The sequence below is a fragment of the Leptopilina heterotoma genome, unplaced genomic scaffold (assembly GCF_015476425.1).
Source record: "Leptopilina heterotoma isolate Lh14 unplaced genomic scaffold, ASM1547642v1 Lhet_114, whole genome shotgun sequence".
Lineage (NCBI taxonomy): Eukaryota > Metazoa > Arthropoda > Insecta > Hymenoptera > Figitidae > Leptopilina > Leptopilina heterotoma.
In genome coordinates this window covers 5,313,166-5,333,174 of record NW_025110833.1, presented here as the reverse complement: position 1 = coordinate 5,333,174, position 20,009 = coordinate 5,313,166, and the positions used below count along the sequence as shown (strand labels likewise).

At 23.4% G+C, this 20,009-nt stretch overlaps 1 protein-coding gene across 4 annotated transcripts in view; it reads right to left on the bottom strand.

Moving 5' to 3' along the window:
* The window catches only part of LOC122508713 (adenosine receptor A1-like), a 131,979-nt gene that overhangs the window by 80,486 nt on the left and 31,484 nt on the right, over window positions 1–20,009 (bottom strand). For all 4 annotated transcript variants that reach the window (XM_043622231.1, XM_043622237.1, XM_043622243.1 and 1 more), the window contains one exon: window positions 1,148–1,196. The gene's annotated coding sequence lies outside the window, so the exon portion shown is untranslated. The remainder of the gene's footprint in view (window positions 1–1,147; window positions 1,197–20,009) is intronic.

Genomic DNA, 20,009 nt, shown 5'->3' with positions numbered 1-20,009 from the left:
GTAATATCCAGGTCACGCAGGTCGAGAGGGGAAGATAATTTCGAAATTCAGATCAAAATTCATATTATAGGTCTAGTGGCCGGGAGATGAAATGAAAATTCAAGTCAAAAATCGTAGGTCAAGAGCGGCGTTAATATCAAAATCAGAATATTAGTTAAATCAAATATAGGTCAAGTTCGTATTAGAAAATAATTTTATTACCAATTTATTGTCGGTACTTTTAATAAAATGAATAAAAAACTAATAAATATGAATAAATAAATAATATACATTTATTAAATAATAAAAATAATTAAAAAAATAATATATAATAATAATATAAAAAATATAAATAATAAAAAAATAATAAATAAAAAAATAAAATTATAGTATTAATAAAGTTAAAAAATTAGAATTTTAAATTACAGTTAAAGTAAGTTTAAATAAATAAGTTGAAAAAAAATATAAGAACATGTAGAAATTTTTTTTTCGTACTAATTATTTGATTTTATTTTTCGCAGTGAATTACCTTGGAAAAAATTTTTTAATGGAAAGCAAAATCTAAGGGTTTTAAATAATGTCGCTTTAAAGCAGTATTAAATGTTTTGAATCCCTAAAAGCCCTTTCACCGCTTATTCCACTTTCATAAATCAAGTCATAACTTTTATATATATATTTACCCCCATACATTACAGAGGCAACAGTATGTAACAGGTGTCAGTGTCGGATTATGATATAATCGATGACAGGGCAAAATATATAACTATATACATTTAATAAAAATTAAATAATTATTAAAAAAAAAATTCAGACTTAAAACTTCCAAGAAGTGTAAATTTACATTTATAGAAAAATAAACAAATGCTAATTTAATTTACTTTTTTGAATAGATTATAGTTTTGAATAAGATTATAATTAATTTATTATAGTTAATTAATTATAGTTAGATAATTATTAATTATAATAAATTAATTGTAGTTACTTACTTATATTTAATTAATTATGGTTGATTAATTATAGTTAGTTGATTATAGTTAGATGATTATAGTAAATTAATTATAGTCAGTTAATTATAGTCAATTTGCTTATATTTAACTAATTATGGTTGATTAATTATAGTTAATTAACTAATGACAATATTGTTTTTAAAAAAATGTGTATTACTTACTTTTCACCTTTTCGCGTATGAATTTTTTCTTTAAATCCCCTCTAGTCACCTGTAAATAGAAGAAAAAATTTTATTCAACTAATTATGTACAAAGGACGTGTAAATTAATTATCGTTATAGGCAAATTTTGAAAATTTTAGTTTCACTCGATTTTTTAAACTTTAGTTTCCCTTTTCTTTGAAACTAGGTATAAAACTGAGAAAATATATATTTATTATGTAATTTATTAATTAGTAAGTCAGAAAAATATTTTTTTTTTTCCGGAGTCTCTTTTCCTTCTAATTAAAAAAAGCAGGAAGTTCAAATAGTGAATAAAAAAAAATGACAAATATATATATAAGGAAATTTAACTTTCATTAACGCTGTTTAATTACTTTTCATCACGAATGTAAATTTGTCAAGAATATTTTAAGAGTTAGGAGTCCTTATTGCATCAATTTCAAATTAATTATACGTGAAAAATGTTCTTTTTTCGAAAAGAAAAAAAATAATCAATATTTCCACTTACAATTCGTCAAGTAACATGAGAATAATTATAAAAATTGTAAAAAATAAAAGGAAACGAAAGGTAAAAGAAATAAAAACAAAAGGAAAGGAAAAAAAGAGAAATAAAAACAAAATAAAAAGAAAAGAAATAAAAACAGAAGGAAACGAAAAGAAAGAGAAATGAAAACAAAAAGAAACGAAACGAAACGAAACGAAAAGAAAAGAAAATAAAAACAAATATGAACAAAATGAAAAAGAAATTAAAACAAAAAGAAAAAAAAGAAGAAAAAATGAAGAGAAGAAAAAAGAAATAAAAACAAAAAGAAACGAAAAGAAAAACAAATAGAAACAAGATGAAAAAGAAATTAAAACAAAAAGAAAAAAATGGAAGAAAAAAGAAATAAAAACCAATAGAAAAAAATTGAAAAGAAATTAAAACAAAAAGAAAAAAGGGAAGAAAAAAGAAATAAAAATAAATAGAAAAAAATTGAAAAGAAATTAAAACAAAAAGAAAAAGAAAGAAGAAAAATTATCAGTGCACATAGAAAAAGTTTATTTAGACTAATAAAATTACAAATAATCAACAGTCATTAGAAATAAAGACTGGATGTTTAGTGAATGTAACAAACACGCATCTATTCATTGAATGTATAAGAAACAAAGGATCAATACAAACAGTCTCGGATTCTATTCGTTTCCGTTGAAAATGTAGGATGTCAGGATGCGATGGAAGAGGACGTTTCCGCTTTCCTTTTTGTTCAAGCTGACACTCCACTTCCTACTTCTAAGGAGTCTCTCTTCCATTCATTCAGAATGAAAATCAAATTATTATTTAACAAACTTTATTGTCATCTAGACTCGATATTATTTTTATTATATACACAATCGTCGCAACAAAAACAGTTAATAAATATTTTCTTTCCCTTCAATTATGTTGAGTTTCAATTCAATTTTTCAATTTTCATAAAAAAAATATAATATAATCGATTTTTGCAAATCGTTTATGCAAAATATCTATATTTCGATTTTATTATATTTTTATTATTTATTTTATTTTTATTATGTTCTTTATTAACATTAAATTTTAATATTAAATTTTAATATTGCAATAAATTATTTTATTTTTATTTTTTATTTTTATTTTATTCCTATTTTTTATTTCTATTTTATTTTTTTTATTTCTATTTTATTCTTTTTATTTCTATTTTATTCGTATTTTTTTTAATGTTTACTATTGAAGGGAATTTTTACAATCGACAGTAATTAGAATTGATGTTCATTATACACAATGTTAAAATGGACTTTAATTAAACTTTGAATAAATTGAAATGAAATTAACAGAAAAATTTGCAATTACAATCGATTGTGGGGCGAATGTAATTTTTACCTAATATAATTTATGGTTATACGACAACTTATTAGGAAACGCAGACTTATGTGGATTTTAATGGAAAAATAATGTAATATCTCTGGGATAAATTATAGTGTGTAATTCGAAATATCTATTTGGTAATAACTGCGAGTATAAGATTATCAATGCGGGTTGATTATTTAGTATGGCTGTACGCTTCGATGGATAAACTCCCATACACTCATGCATACACTTGCAAATTATCATCCTTTATGGAAAATTCTGAACAAATTTCTTATATTTGTTTTTCTATTTTAAGTATTTTATTTATTCTATTGATTTTATTATTTTGTTAATTTTATATTGATTTTATTAATTTTATTGATTTTATTATTTTATTATTTTATTAATACTACTAATTATTAAAGTTAATTAATTAATCGACATTTTATTTATAATTTGATTAATCTTATTAATTTTTTTTATTTTATCAATTATTTCATTAATTTTATTAATTTTATTAATTTTATTAATTTTATTAATTTTATTAATTTTATTAATTTTATTAATTTTATTAATTATTAATTTTATTAATTTTATTAATTTTATTAATTTTATTAATTTTATTAATTTTATTAATTTTATTAATTTTATTAATTATTAATTTTATTAATTTTATTAATTTTATTAATTTTTTAAATTTTTAAATTTTTGTAAAGAAAAATTTTTCGATTGATTGTTACAAAATATTTTCTGTTGTAAATTATATATTGAAGTAATGCTAAATAATGAAAAAGAGAAAATCACTGGGGAGAGGGGGGGGGGAATCCTCTTTTGTTTGACATGCAAAAGACAATAGGTTTTTGCAAATTTTATGCAATCCAATTTACACTGAACTGTGTTGAATGTCAAAGGACCCGATAATTAAATCCTTAATTAAATATAGCAACGTTGAGTGTGTATTTGATGTCAGGATTTATTATTTATTTTTTATGTTGGCTCAATTTCAATGTAATTTGCATTTCAAAATATCAATTGCAAGGCTTTTCATTTTCTAATGATGCTTTTATACTTGAACCCATCTCTCTCTATCTCTCTCTATTCCTGTCTCTCTTTTACTATATTTACCAAAGCCCTAGAACTCCTCTTCACTTCGGTAAATATAATTTCATCTGACACAAACGTTGTTGCATAAAAATTGATGACAAAAAAAATTAGTTTTATTTTTTATAAAGGTCTATTTACAAATTCTGTGGAACCATATAATCTTTTTTTTTATTCGTTTGTTTTTTCCTTTTTTTTATAAAGTTTTTTCTCGAATTTTGGACGAAAATTCATTAAAGATGGAGCTTTTTTAAATAACCATTGTTTTGGTTATTTATATCAACTCTCTATCTCAAAGTAAATTTTATTTGTTAGAAATAAATTTTTGTTTGGTTCAAATAAGAATTTTATTTGTTAGAAAAAAATTTTATTTTGGTAAAATAAATTTTATATCTTTCAAAATATTTTATTTGGTTCAACAAAATTTTTATTTGATTCAAAAAAATTGTATTTGGTTAAGATCAGAATTTTATGTGGTTCAATAAAATTTTTATTTGGTTCAAATAAATTTGATTTGGTGTGCAAATGAGAATTTTATTTGTTAGAAATAAATTTTATTTTGGTAAAATAAATTTTATATCCTTCAAAATAGTTTATTTGGTTTAACAAAATTTTTATTTGATTCAAAAAAATTGTATTTGGTTCAGATCAGAATTTTCTCTGCTTTAACATAATTTTTATTTGTTCAAAAAAAAAATTTTTTTTGTGCAAATAAGAATTTTATTTGTTACGAGTAAAGTTTATTTAGTTCAAAAAAATTTCATTTGGGTGAAATAAATTTTACTTGGGGGAAATAAATTTTATTTGGGGGAAATAAATTTTATTTGGGGGAAATAAATTTTATTTGGTTTAACAAAACGTTTATATTTGGTTCATGAAATTTTTATTTGGTTCAAATAAATTCAATTTGTTACAAATCAGGTTTATTTGGTTTCAATAAATTTAAATTGTTACAAATCAGTTTTATTTTGTTCAAGTAAAAATTTTATTTGTCAGGTAAAAAATTTTATTTCGCAAATAAAGAACTGTATGTGCTGAATAAAATTTTTATTTCAAAACAAATAATTTATTTACTAGTTACTGAGGAAAATATACTTTTTATTTCATCCAAATAAATTATATTCAATTCAAATAAAATTTTTTCTGCACCTTAAAACGTGTTCAATATTTTTTTTTAAACACTCAACAGGAATTTTGTTATGACAAGTGCCTTCATATTTACAGTTAATTAATTCCAGGAGTTTTATCTATATCATCACACCTCATTTACACACTTGTAGCAGAATTTTTAATGATAAAAAATATTGATAAATGCTTTTAACTTTTAACTCATTTGGTCAATTTTTATTTTATTTGTATATCACAGAATTTACATTTTTTATTCAATTTTTTCTCTTTCCTTAAAATTGTAAAAAAATGCAAAAATAAAATTCTTAAAAATTGTTTTACATGTCATGTCACATCATGTGACCTAATGAATTGATCTGCTATTTTTTTGACCTAAATTTCGAGGAATATTTCCACTTATCATACTCAATGATTTTTTGACCTAAATTCTGTCGATATACATATAATTTCGCTCTTGATCTCTGAAATTTTGACTTTTATCCGTCGCCTCTCGACTTGCGACTTTTGACCTACATTTCATAGGCTGTTGAGTTTATTGACCTATGACGTTGACCGACATTTTCAAATTGGACATAAGTAAAATTTTCCCCCTTTTATATTTTCAAGGGAAATTGATCTTTTTGACACTTGATTCAAGTTTTGTGTTTGTGCTCGCCACTTGACCTTTTAATCTTAGGGGTTATTTTCCCCTTTGGACCTAAATTTCTAAGGGTTGGTTTTCTATTCAGCTTAGGAATTGAAACCTGTTCTGTAAAACTGTTATTAATAATTTTATTATTATTAAACATTTATTAAGATTATTAATTTAAATAATAAATAAAGAAATTCTTTCTTTCTGTCTATATAATTTTTTATTATATAAATTTATCAATTAAAATTTAATTAGTATTAATTTATTAATTTACTAATAAATTTTCTTATTAATTTATTACCATATTAATTTAATTTTATACTAATTTTTTTTATTAATTTAATTTAATAATTTTAATTTAATACCAATTCATTATTATTAACAGTTGTAAATAATTATAATTATTTAAAATAATTAGTAGTTATATTGTAGTAATAGAAAAATTACTGAAATCCGTAAAATATTGGTAATTGCTTTTACCTATAGTGTATATTGATGTCATCAATATTAAATGTTCCCTTCGGTAATGCTTCATCACTTTACAGGAAAGTGAGTTAGATACAATGGATTCTGTAATAAGATTCGCTACATATGGACAGGCATTTAAGCAACTTGTAATATAAAGTATTTTTTCTTCAAAGTATTTTTTCTTTGAAGTATTTTTCTTTAATGTCTTCTTTAAAGTATTTTATGAATATTTTTTCTCCAAAGTGTTATTTTCATTACATATTTTTATAAGGTATTATTTTTTTAATGTATTATTTTCTTAAGTATTATTTTTCATTTTCTTTAAAGTATTCTCTAAATATTCTTTCTTTAAAGTATTTTTATTTTTCAAATGTATTTCTTAAATATTTTTCTCTTTGACTTATGTTTTTTTCAATATTGTATTTTTTCTTCAAAGTATTTTTCCTTTAAATTATTTTTCTTTAATATTTCTTCTTTAAAGTATTTTATTAATATTTTTTTCTTTAATGTATTATTTCCTTAAAAGTATTATTTTTTATTTTCTTTAAACTATTCTCTAAATATTTTTTTTCTTTGACTTATGTTTTTTTTAAATATTGTATATTTCCTCAAAGTATTTTTTCTTTAAAGTATTTTTCTTTAATATTTCTTCTTTAAAGTATTTTATTAACATTTTTTTCTTTAATGTATTATTTCCTTAAAAGTATTATTTTTTATTTTCTTTAAACTATTCTCTAAATATTTTTTTGACTAATTTTTTTTAATACTTTTATAAAGTAGTTTTTCTTTAATATCTTATTATCTTGAAAGTATTATTTTTTATTTTCTTTAAAGTATTCCTTAAATATTTTTACTTTAAAGTATTATTTCTTTGAAGTATTGTGTTCATTAAAATATTTTTTCTTTACTGTATTATTTATTTATTTTCTTTAAAATATTTCTCAATTATTTTTCTCTTTGACTTATGTTTTTCTTTAAAGTATTTTTATAAAGTATGTATTTTTTCTTTACTGTAATATTTTCTTAAAAATATCGTTTTTTATTTTCTTTAAAGTATTTTTTAAATATTTTTGTTAAAATATTTTTTCTTTAAAGCAGTTTTTTTAAATATTTCTTCTTTAAAGTATTTTAAAAATATTTTTTCTTCAAAGTACTTCTTAAATATTTAACTCTCTGATACATATTTTTCTTTGAACTATTTTTGTAAGGAAATTTTTAATATTTCTTCTTTAAAGTATTTTAAAAATATTTTTTCTTTAAAGTACTTCTTAAATATTTTACTCTCTGATTTATCTTTTTCTTTGAAGTATTTTGATAAGGAAAATTCATTGTACAATTTCCTGAAAGCATTTTTTATTTTCTTTAAAGTATTCTTTAAACATTTTTTCCTTAAAGTTTTGTTTATTAAAGTATTTTTTAAGTATTCTGTTCATTAAAGTATTATTTTTTGAAAAGTCCTATTTTCTTTTAAGCATTATTTTCTTGTAAAGTATTATTATTTTTTTTTTCTTTAAAGAATCCTTTAAATATTTTTTCATAAAATTATTATGTTACATAAAGTATTATTTTCTCTTTAAAGTATTTTATTCTTTGAAGTATTATTTTCTTCAATAGATTATTTTCTTTAATAGATTATTTTCTTTAATACATTATTTTCTTAAAAATATTTTTTTCTATCTCCTTTAAAATAATTTTATCTGTAAAGTATTATTTTCCATTTCTATTTATTCTTTTCATTTTCTTTCGTTCGTAATTTTATTTCTTATTTTCTTTAAACTATGTATTTAACCATCTGAGCATTTTATTTTTTTAAAACATTTTCCTAGAAAGCTTCTTCTTCATCTTCTTTCTCTTTTTTGAAGTATTTTCTAGGAAATATGCTCCTTTCAAGTTTTTTACTCCAAAGTAAAATCAAATATTATTATAAATAATTTAACCATTAATATCCAAGTACAGTAGGTGCAATAATGCATTTCTTCCCTTGTAATTTTTTTCTGGATTTTTCGTTACTTCTTTTTTGTAATATTGTAGAAAAAATAGTAAATAATAAAGATACTTAAAAAAAATAAATAAAAAAAAAAAATGTAGCAGTGTATATTGTCGAGAGATACAAAATAGAAGAGTTAAACTCAATTTACATTAGCAAACAGAGTTTTCCTTTATATGCACTATATATATACATCTATATGTCTATACACCTGGAAAGTCAGTCTAAATAAAATCTTTCCCTGACTGTTTGCTCTCGAAGACGACGCTTCCAGTAGAGAAACGAGTTCAGATTCTTCCATCTTCAGACCACTTTGCTGCAAATATATATATATCCAATTGAAAAAATTCAATTATTTACTTAACGCTGGAAAACAAGTTTCTTTAATTGAATTCAAAGTCAATTTTATGCCATTAGATTATCGGGGTTTTTTTTTACGCGCAGACATATATTTTTCTTCCTCTTCTTTTTGCGGAAAATAAAAGAACTCCCGAAAAGAATGAAAACTTATCCTTTTTTAATTGCACAGTGAAAAATCAAAGGAATTAACCAACTAAATATCGACATTTTACTCTGAAAATCTCATGCTGAGGCAAACGAGTTCTTGATGGATCTTGACGAAAAAATTTGCATTTGAAATGGGGGATAAAAAGAGAGTAGGGTAAAGAGAGTCTGGAATTGTTGAGGAACTTTTCAAGTATAAAACGAGATTCTCTTGTATGGTCATTACAATTCTTTTTGCAAATTTTTCTCACGCGTTGTATTTTTAATTTTACTCTTTTTTTTTTACCGCAAATTTTTTAATTTGGCGTAAAAGTTTTTTTTTTTGTTGCACTTTTTCGACTTCTATTATGCGAAATTAATTGTGGTTTAAATTGAAGCAATTGTATTTGCAATAATTTTTTACTATTGCAATCATTTGGTGATTTTTAATTTTTTGATATGTTTGCAATTTTTAGTTTCAATAGGGAATGAAAAAATTTAATAATTTAAAATCTTCTAAAATTAGTTATATTTGTCAATACATATTTAATTAATTATTAAAAATAATAAATTTATAGAAGAATTTTAGTTAAAAACACTACAAAATTTGAATTTCTTAGAGGTTACAAATGCGATTGCCGAAATTCAATTATTTTCAAAAGTAATAAAATTCTTATCACAAAATTCAATTATGTTCAAAATTTATAAATATATCTCGACAAAATACCAATTATTATCTTTATAAATTAAAAAATTTGTCTTCAAAATTAAATTATTTTTAAAAATTTTAATAAAATTCGTGTCAAAATTTCAATTATTTTCAAAAATTTTCCTCATTTCAATTATTTTCAATATCTACTATTTTAATAAAATTACCCAAAAGAATTAGATTATTTAAAAACAATTTTAATAAAATTGTACGCAAACATTCAGTTATTTTCATAAATAATAGAAATTTTACTGAAATTCCATTATTTTTAATTTTCATAAATAATAAAATTATTAATTTTAAGAAGCATTCAATGGTTCAATAAATTATTTATTTTCGTTTTTAAATAATTGAATTCTCGTAGAATTTTCTAGTAAAAATTGATTTTAAAATAAATTTTTATTTAAAATATTAAATAATAATTGAATATCAAAAGTATTAGAGCGTTGAAGAATTTCAATTATTTTTAATACAATTTTAATCGAATTCCTTGAAAAATGTATTTAACTATTCTAAAAAACTTTATTAAAATTCGTTAAAAGAATTCAATTATTTAAAAATTTGTTAATAAAATTCTTTATAAGAATTAAATTTTAATCAATTACTCTATAAATATTTTACTTTTGTATTTAAATAATTGAATTCTCGTAGAATTTTCTAATAAATATTGATTTAAAAATGAATTTCAGTTAAAATTTGAGATTATAATGGAATATTAAAATAATTTTGAAGAAGTTAAAGTAACAATTGAATGTTTTGAAGAATTTTAATTTCTACGAAAAAATAATAATAATTAAATATTTATAATATTTAAAAAAGAATAATATTGTTATTCAGAAATAAAAATTATGCAAAAATATATTTATATTTGTATTGTTTCTAAATTCTTTTTTTAAATGAGAAAATTTTTTAATAAGATCAATTTTCTTTGCATTATAGTGCCTCTCGTTATATCGTGAATTACGAAATCAATCATTTCGAGAGTACCTGAAGAACTGGATTGAAAAAAAAAATGTCAGACTTTGGATAAGCTAATAAATTGAGAATATTCACGATAATTTTTTTTTTTTTTTTTTTTTTTTTTTGAGAAATCATTTTATATTCAATATTCAAGCATTTTATGATGAATTGCGCACCAATTGGAATTACGTATTCAAAATTAATTAAAGAGACGATTTACATAAAATTTTTCGTTTTTTTTTTTTTTGCTGAACGTTCTCTGAGAATGTCTCTCTATATAGTTCTTTGTAGGGACTCAATCCTATTCTTTATTTAATTAAACAACATTTTTTTGTAGACTATTTTCCTTGCTTTTTTTTCTTTTCTCTCTGTGACTGTCTTTCATTGACAAACTCTGTATTTCATTATCTTTTAATGAGTTAAAAGGGGAAAAAGAGAGGGAAAGAAAAAAAAAGAAAACTGCAAAAGGGTTAAAAAGTAAAATAGAAAAGAAAAGAGAAAGACTTGTTCGTACTTTTAATTATAACCTGTAGACTATGATTTTCATTATGGATTCATGAGAAGTTGATGTGATTAATAATTGTTTGTTATGTTCATTTAAAGTTTGACTCGATTTTTCTTTTGCTATTTTTTTCTATTCTTTTGTTATCATATTGTTAAAATATTTGCAGCCATTTAAAAAATTTATTTTTATTTTATTTATTTTTTAATTTATAAAAAAATTAGAATTTACTTGTTTTTTTTTTTTTTTTTTTTTTTATTTGAACAAAAAAATTTTTGTTAATTATTAATTCATTTGGTTTACAATGATATTTTTTTAAAACCAGAAGTAATAGAATAGAAACAAAATAAAAATAAATAAAAAAAATAGAAACCAATAAAATTATTTAGAAATGTTTATTTATTTTAGAGAAAGATTTTTGAAAATTTTTGAACTTTTTTAGTTTTTTATTTTGTGAAAAATAAATATAAACCAATAATTAGATCAACTTGACGATAATCGGGATAAGATTAAATAAATCATATATTAGAGAATTCTTGATTAAAAATTGCCTGAAATTTGATCAAAAAAAAAAAAAAAAAATGTTTCGTTATCACCCGGTACATTTAGATACATATATATTTCATAGTTATTTATATATATTATATATATTTCTTATCAAAAGACATTTTTCTCGTTTTTGCTCCTCTCCCGCATTTTTCCCGTGTAAACGATGCTGCCATACTTTCCTTATATTCTTGGGAGAGAAAAACTTTGTTCTTGTGAGTTTTCTATGGTCCCCATGACATTAGGATTCCGATATCACAAAAATAACAAGGGTGGAAATGATATATCCCTCTGGGGGTCATAGAAAATTTTATTAAAAATCAAAATACCCTTTTTCGATAAATTACCATTTATTCTTTTTTGTTTTCTATAAATTTATTTTTAATTTTATTTTTTATTTATTTTTTTTAAATTTTTATTTATTTATTTTTTTATTTTTTTAAATTGTTTTTTTTTAATAATTTCAACTATATGTATTACTTATTTTAACTTATTTAACATTTTTAGGTAAAAATACTTGTTTCAATTATTTTTAGTTAAAATTACTTGTAGTTTCAACTATTTATGGTTAAAATTGCTTGTAGTTTCAAACATTATTCTTTAAAAAAATCGCTGATAGTTTCAATTTTTTTTTAATTAAAATTAAAATCGTTGGTAGTTCTTAATATTATTTTTTTACAAACACTGATAATTTCAACTGTTGGTTACAATCACTGAAATTAGTTGAAACCAGTTTTAGTTAAAATCACTGATAGTTTCGACTATGGTTAGTAAAAATCGCTGGTAGTTTTTATCCCTGTTTTTTACAATAGCTGCTAGTTTTAACTATTTTTAGCTCAAATCGATGATAGTTTCAAACCATTTTTATTTAAAAATTCTGATATTTTGAATCTCGGTTTCAACCTTCGTTAGTAATCTTGTATTGTTTTTTTACTCCTACACTTGCTGGTAGTTTTTTTTATGGTTTCAATTTTTTGTGAAATTCTCATTACTTTTAATGGAATCATTTTTCATTAGCTAAAAAAAATTATCTTTGTCTTTCGTGCACAATATTTGTTGTATTAATTACTGCTATATTTAATCATTTATTCAGAAAAAAAATTGTGATATCGACTTGGAGGCTGTATTTTAATATATGGCTCTAATTAATTAAATATATTGTGGCCATAAACATATATACGAACCACGTATTTTGTTGACGTTTACTAATATTAATTTGCAGGACGAGAATAACATGCTTTTGAGACTCGTAAATTCAGACAAGAATTATTTTCCGATTGTTCAAGAATGTGCGAGCGCGTGGGCCCTGCGAAAAATGTCTTCCTCTGTATTATTCTCTTATGTGCTTTGCATCTTTCTTTGTATTTATTGCGGCGTAATTAATTAGTGTATAGTTTATGTTGACTCTCGAGCATCTCACTTTTTACTATCAGATTAGTTATTTTCAATTTAGGTCCCTGAAGTTAGCGTCGAAAATGAGCGTCAAAAACCATTTTTTTCGTAAAATTAAAAAGAGACAAAATTGATTCAAAAGTTTTGGAATAAAAAATTGATCTCAGTTTTTAATTCCCTAGGTTATTATAATTATTATTTGTTATCTGTCATTATCATTGCCATAATCCGCATGTCAATTCCACTATAAATTCTTTACACCACTGACATTATTTATTGAAGTTTATCTTTTATTTTTGTTTTCGTCTACTGTGTAGAATGTATAAGCGTGCAGGTAGTATAAATTTGTCTCTTGGATTATCTGGTGTAAAAGGTATATAGATTTAGCTTTTGCAAGCTGCGGGAAAGATTTGTGGGGCTCTCACTTTGTCTTATAATAGAGGTTATACGCTGGTTGGGTATCTGTATCGGTAAGTTTCGAGCAACTAAATCGCTGAAGCGTTACATCGAAAAAAAGAAGTAGAAGAGGAAGATATAGTAACACACCCCTGAAGTTGTAAGGTGTAATGCTGACCTAAACATGAAACTTGGTTATATATTATTATTATACTATCTCTCTCGATAATCTTTTAGAGACAGGTCAACGTGTGTCCCTCTTCCTTCGTAAAATTCTTTTATTAGATTTAAATTCAATAAAAGAATTTTTCATTGATGACTGCCCACTTGAAACTTTGAACACTTTTGGTAATTACAGTACAGGAAGTAGAGGATTTCTGAAAAGAAATTCTCGGACATAAATAATAAGCCAATCCGTTTTTGGGTTTTCCCCAAAATTTTCCAAATAGACGCAAAGTGGTGACTTTTGTTTCGGTATTTCTTTCGTTTTCCGAATTTTTATTGTTGAAGGAGTTTCTGTAATTTACTGTCATGTCGGTTGTTCGGTGATAATTGGAAACAATTATAGAATCTTTAGTTGAAAACTTGACCACTGAAACAAATGCAATCGTGATGTGCTCAAATTTTCCACAACAATCGTTTTTATGAATTAAATTACACATTCTGAAACTGAATTTTTTAATATGTGGTCCCATTAGACTAGAAATTGAATGAGAAATAAATTTTAGTTTTGAACTTTCGGAAATTTTAGGAACATGGTGTCTATTCTTGATGGAAGTTACGGATTGACATGTCTGAAGACAATGAAAATTGCATTTATCGTCTCTAATTACAAGCAGTGTGTTCTTATTGTTAATTATGACACAAGTGTCATGTGATTCGTATCAACATGAAAATTATTACATCCAGTGAATCTTAATGACAAGCAGACAATCAGATAAGTTTAATGCTGACAATTCTGATTGTCATGAAATAGCTAATTACTAATTGGTTCGCATTGTCTTAATAGCAGAACAAAGTGTGCACGGTTCTGTTAACTAATTAGAGACAATGACAAATTCTCTCTCTCTCTCTCCCTCAGGAAGATTCCAACTTCACCAATCATTTCAATCTGAAACAATCCCCAATTTGTAATCAAACCTCTAATAACCTATTCTATAGCATTGCCACTAAAAACTGAAATTTTTAAGTTTCCAATAGAAAAACCTTTACCCAAATGAATCAAATCAGTTTCATCATCAATAATTATTGATTAATTAATCTATTTTTAAAAAAGATTTTTCTTGTTTCAAAACCTAAATTTGAAGCTGTTTGAAGAAAAGCTTTTCTTTTCGCTTGTACATCTCTTTCTCTCTATAAAGAGGGAGGGAGTTAAGTCCACAAAGGTCAAACGTCAATCTAATCTTTTGCGAAATTACTATAATTTGAATTCATAGTAACCTTACTTCCTTTAAGGTTACACGTCACACGTCGATTCAGATTCTTTAAAGGTCAGCAAAGATTTTATATAAAAAGGAGAAGAAAAAAAATTGCGCACCTTCCATTGTTGCAAGGTAAATTTAAACAAAAAAAAAGTGGTTGTTTCTCAATTAACAGCACGCAAATTGAATGAAACTTTACTTGATTCTGTGCGCGCGAGGTATTGTTATTCTCTAAATTTTTACATACAATGGAACAAAATTGAAACTAGGACACTGTAAAGTTTTTCACTAAAATGATTTCAATGCTTTCGAATAGAATCAGTAAAATTTCATTGTCAGGGGAAATTTTTTTATTCTTCTTTCTATGAAATTAAATAACTACTCAATTTTTATTAATTAATAAACAAATCGTAAGAATAATAATAAAATTTCAATATTTTTTTAAATTTCTAATTTTTACTAATTAAATAACACCGTTTTTCTAAGGATATCAATTGGAGACAAAAAGCAAAGCTGAAATAATAATTATCGATTTTTCGTTTCAAAATTAAATTTCAATAAACGTGGGAAAATAATTTTATATTACTCGTGCGTGAACATGAAACTTTTAGCTTGCTTTTAGCAAACATTGTAGAGCATTTATTAGGATTCTCCAGGATGTTCTGGAAACCCAATGCTCACCAAGATATTGTAAACTTCCTGAAACTCTCACGAAATTTCGACTAAAGCCCTTCGAAATTACGTGTATTATTATACTCGAAACGGAACATGTACCAACATTTTTATATAAACTGTTATTAAGAGCAGTTTTTTTTTAAATTAAAACTCAATAAAACATTTATTGTCTTTTTGCAGAAAAAAAACATGAAATTTAATTACTTAATAAATATTTCTGCAAAAATTATTCCATCCAAAGAAAATTAATAATGTTTTAACCTCAAGGTTAGGTGTATATATATAGAGTAATGTCGGAAGTGGATCACTCGTAACAACGCTATAACTGACGTTATATCAAATAGTGAATTTTATTTAATTAATTCTTTGACTTGAGGCTATTTTAATATAATGTTGGGATGAGATTATTTCCCAGCGCTTCATCTTTACTTCCATATTCTTTGTTTATTATTACTTTTTTATACTGCTGTTGCAAAAAAATTTCTTTTTTTAAATTAACTATGGGGTAAGCTGATGCTGGTGTTTCAATTACTGCGGTAAGGTAGAATTTATTGATACTTTTCGACACTTTTTTCTATTTTTTTCTATTCTGTAACTATTTAGCTACTATTTTTATAAATTAGCTGCTAATGATACTTATTTTGGTAAAAAAAGTACTATTTTATTAACCGGACTTTTAAATATCAATTTATTTACTTGAAAAATTAATTCCAAGACTTGAAAAATAGAAAAGCGGGAAAAAATATCGAAAATTAAAAATTGAAAGTCATTTATATTAATTGTTAAACTCTCTGGATTCGATTAAAAATAATAGAATTATACGATTATTTATTCGAATATCTTGAGATTCAATATGAAGATGCTATTCTCCACCTGCGAACGTCAAGGTCACCGCTAGATGGCAGTTGAGTTCTTTCTTGGAATTTTTCTTGCCACCTGGTGGTGACCTTGGCGTTCTCAAGTGGAAAAATTCACTTTATTCCTCAAAAACTTTTTTTTAATTCAAAAAATGTTATTGGGAGAATAATTTAGTCGATTTGCGATAATTACGAACATTTAAAGACACATTTGATACTATTTTTTGTTTATAAATTCAGTCTAAGGCCTGATTTATTTACAAACAATTTTTATTGTCAATTATTAATTGTTTATAAATAATTATTGTCAATAAATAATTATTATCAATAATTAATTATTTATTAATAATTATTGTCAATTATTAATTATCTGCAAATAATTTGTTTATTGATTGTTATTTAATAATTTATTTACTACTATTTTATTATTTATTGTTTATTTATTTGAATTTTTAATAAAAATAAAAATTTTCCAAAATATTAATTATTTATTATTAATTGATTATTAATAATAATTCATTCAATTGACTTTGAAATTTTTGCAAAAGAAAAATATTTTCTGAGAAAGTACAATAATTAATGCCCTTAATGAAAGGTGAATTTGTGTGTAGGAACACATTGGGTTAAATTATTCAGTGGGAATAACGCGTGAGCATAAATTAACGTTAGCGCAATGTGCGTCTAATGGCACACTGGACATTGAGACTAATCGTTATAGGCACACATGCATATTCTGTACTCTCTCTCTCTCTCTAAAATCATTCATTTTATCAAAAAGAATGTTTGATTTATCGTTCGCGGTATTCCCTCAGCAAAAAAAAAAAAAAATAATAAAAAAAATTACTCCACGGAAGCCAAGGAAAATCCGTCTCGACAACCCGGTACTTTTAATTTATATTCTGTCAATGTACAAAGCTTGGGGAAAAAAAATTTTCATATTGAAAGTGTAAAAATGTGCGTCCTAAACGTGAACTGATTTTTAAGGATTTTTCAATTCCATAATATTATAAAAGTTGTTGAAAATGATCTATTATTATAATTTGAATAATTTATTGCAGTTATTTTTGAATGTAATAATAATTACATAAATAAATAATAATTTTTTTATTAAAAATAAAAATAATTTTTGTATTAAAAAAAAATAAAAATAAATTTTGGTATAAATAAGTTAAATAAATTATGTAATATTACTAAATAAAGAATTTTACTAATTAACATTAATAATATCTAATTAAAAATTTTGATAAAAAATTTATCCGCTTGGAAATAATTTATGCAACACTATTAGCTGCTAAATTAGGTAACAAATAATTATATCAGGTAATATAGTGAAAAATAATACAATTTCTTGTAATTTAATGATATTCCTCCAAATTTAGAAAAAATTTCTGTAAACACAAGAAAGGAATTTACGAAAGAAGAACTTGTTTAAAGAAAAAAAAATAAAAAAGGGAAACATTATATAATAAATTGTGTAAATAATGTACTGTTTCAAAGTGCATGTTTACTTACAATAAAGTAATTAGTGCGCGCGAATTAATACTTTGCAAGTAGAATAATTTATTCTTTTATGTCGGCACTTATGTATGAAATTTTTCTTCCTTCTCGTTCTTTTTCCTTTTTGCAACAAAGTTTTGTTTCTTTTCAATGCTATAAAACCAGTGACATGGTTCGTTAAATTTTATTCTTTCCATCTTAATGAGATTCGCACTCTTTTGCCTTATGTGCCTTTTACAAAATCACGTTTTTTTTATAACTTCTTTTAGAAAAAAAATATATACATATATTTGTATTAAAATATACACTATACACATTCTCCACTAAATGTTTCTTTTTCACTGAAAATTAATCGAGAATTATGAGGCGAGAAAAAAGAGATGCGAAAAGAGGGGAGAGAGAGAATAATAGTTTTATTACTCGATAAAAAAAGGAATTGAAAAATTTTTTTATTTCCGTATTTTTTATTTATTCGCTTTGGACATATTGTTTGCGAATGCGAGAGGATAAAGTTTTTGTTATTGTATTCTTTATCAATAACCTTTCATGTCCTGTAATTTTTGCACCGTTTTCATACATAAAATGGAAAATAAATAAATTCTATTCTATTATTTGAACAAAACGATTGTTAGAAATATTTTTCAAGTTTAACAATTTTTCTTTTTGAAATTATCTCTGAAAAAAATTATTTTTAATAATTGTTATTATAATATTGCTTATCAATTATTGATAAAATTAGTGAAAATGAAAATTTCGGAAAATTTTTCGTTGTTAATAGTACAAGGAAAATAAATTTTACCTGCAACAGATAAAAATTTCACTATATCTTAGCGAGAAAATTTTAGTTATTTCCGTTAAAACTTTAGTTATTCTAGATAAACTTATCGCTGTTCCAGATAAAATTATTTTTACGTGCAATTATAGAAGATTTCCATAAATAATAATTAAATTTTTCTTAAATACTAATTAAATTGAAATAAAATACTAATTATTCCTTAAATAATAATTAAATTTTCCTTAAATAATAATAATTTAAATTTTTCATATTTAATTCATTTATTTATTTACGCGTAATTTACATTCAGCGCGACAATAAAGAGCCTTTTTTTATCCTCCCATCTCTAAAATTGCATTATTTGTAAATGTTTCATACGCACGAATGCAATTTCTTTTTTTATTGCATTTAATACTTAATGTGAATTTTAATTACGTTTAAAATTGCTTTTTATGAATTTTTTTTTTTTTTTTTTTTTTTTTTTTTTTTTTTTTTTTTTTTTTTTTTTTTTTTTTTTTTTTTATTGTTTATACTCCTGCCCTATTGGCCTTACGCACTTCGACAAGAGTCCCCGAGAAATACTTTTTTTGGATTAAGCATAACCATTCTACTTTAGAAATTTTCTATATATTAACCTAATTTTGCGTCTACAGCCGACTTTATTAGGAGTACTCGCATTACGCCTGGACCACCCGTCAATGGGTTTTCTCGCCAGAGAAGAGGGAAACTGTAGAAAACCTCTCTGAGTACAACCGGTTTATCGACAGTCGAGTTCTAATGGTGTGTACCGGACAATAATCGACGGTGCACATCATTATACCTCGACGTCAAACCTCCCGCTCAGATTGTCTCACGTGCCGGAAAAATACCAAGCCAAGTGGGCGCGAACCAAGGGTACTTATACCCTTGGTCCTTAAACGACCGCCAACGCCAGGCATCTATCCGACTGGCTTTTTATGAATTTTAAGTAGTTACATTTTATACATTTGGAACAAGAGCGAATACATTTTTTTTGTATTTAAAGAATAAAATTGTAATACGATAAATTAAACATTTCAAAGAAGTGTGAAATTTAAAATTTACTAAACATATTTATTTATTTCTGTTTCAGGTAAGCGGATCAATATTAGCTTTTTCTAGAAATGAGTATATAACTGCCTTTTATACTTTTGTAAGTATTTTAAAAATTCTCAAAAAAAAATATAATCAAATCAACAGCAATAAATAAATTATTTATTGAATATTAATTGATAATTAAACGAGAGATTTATTTTTTAGACAATATAATTAATAACATACGATTAAAATCTTGGTCGAATTTTTTTTATTTAGTTTGAATTTGAATTTCGCGGCATTTTAATTCTGTGACGCTTTCGACAGATGGCGAAAGAGTTGCTCGTTTCTCATGAACGAAATTGCGTGTATTCGACAAGATCATAAATTTTATTACGTTTGTTTCATTTATAATAATTATAATTGAAAATTTAGTTTCAA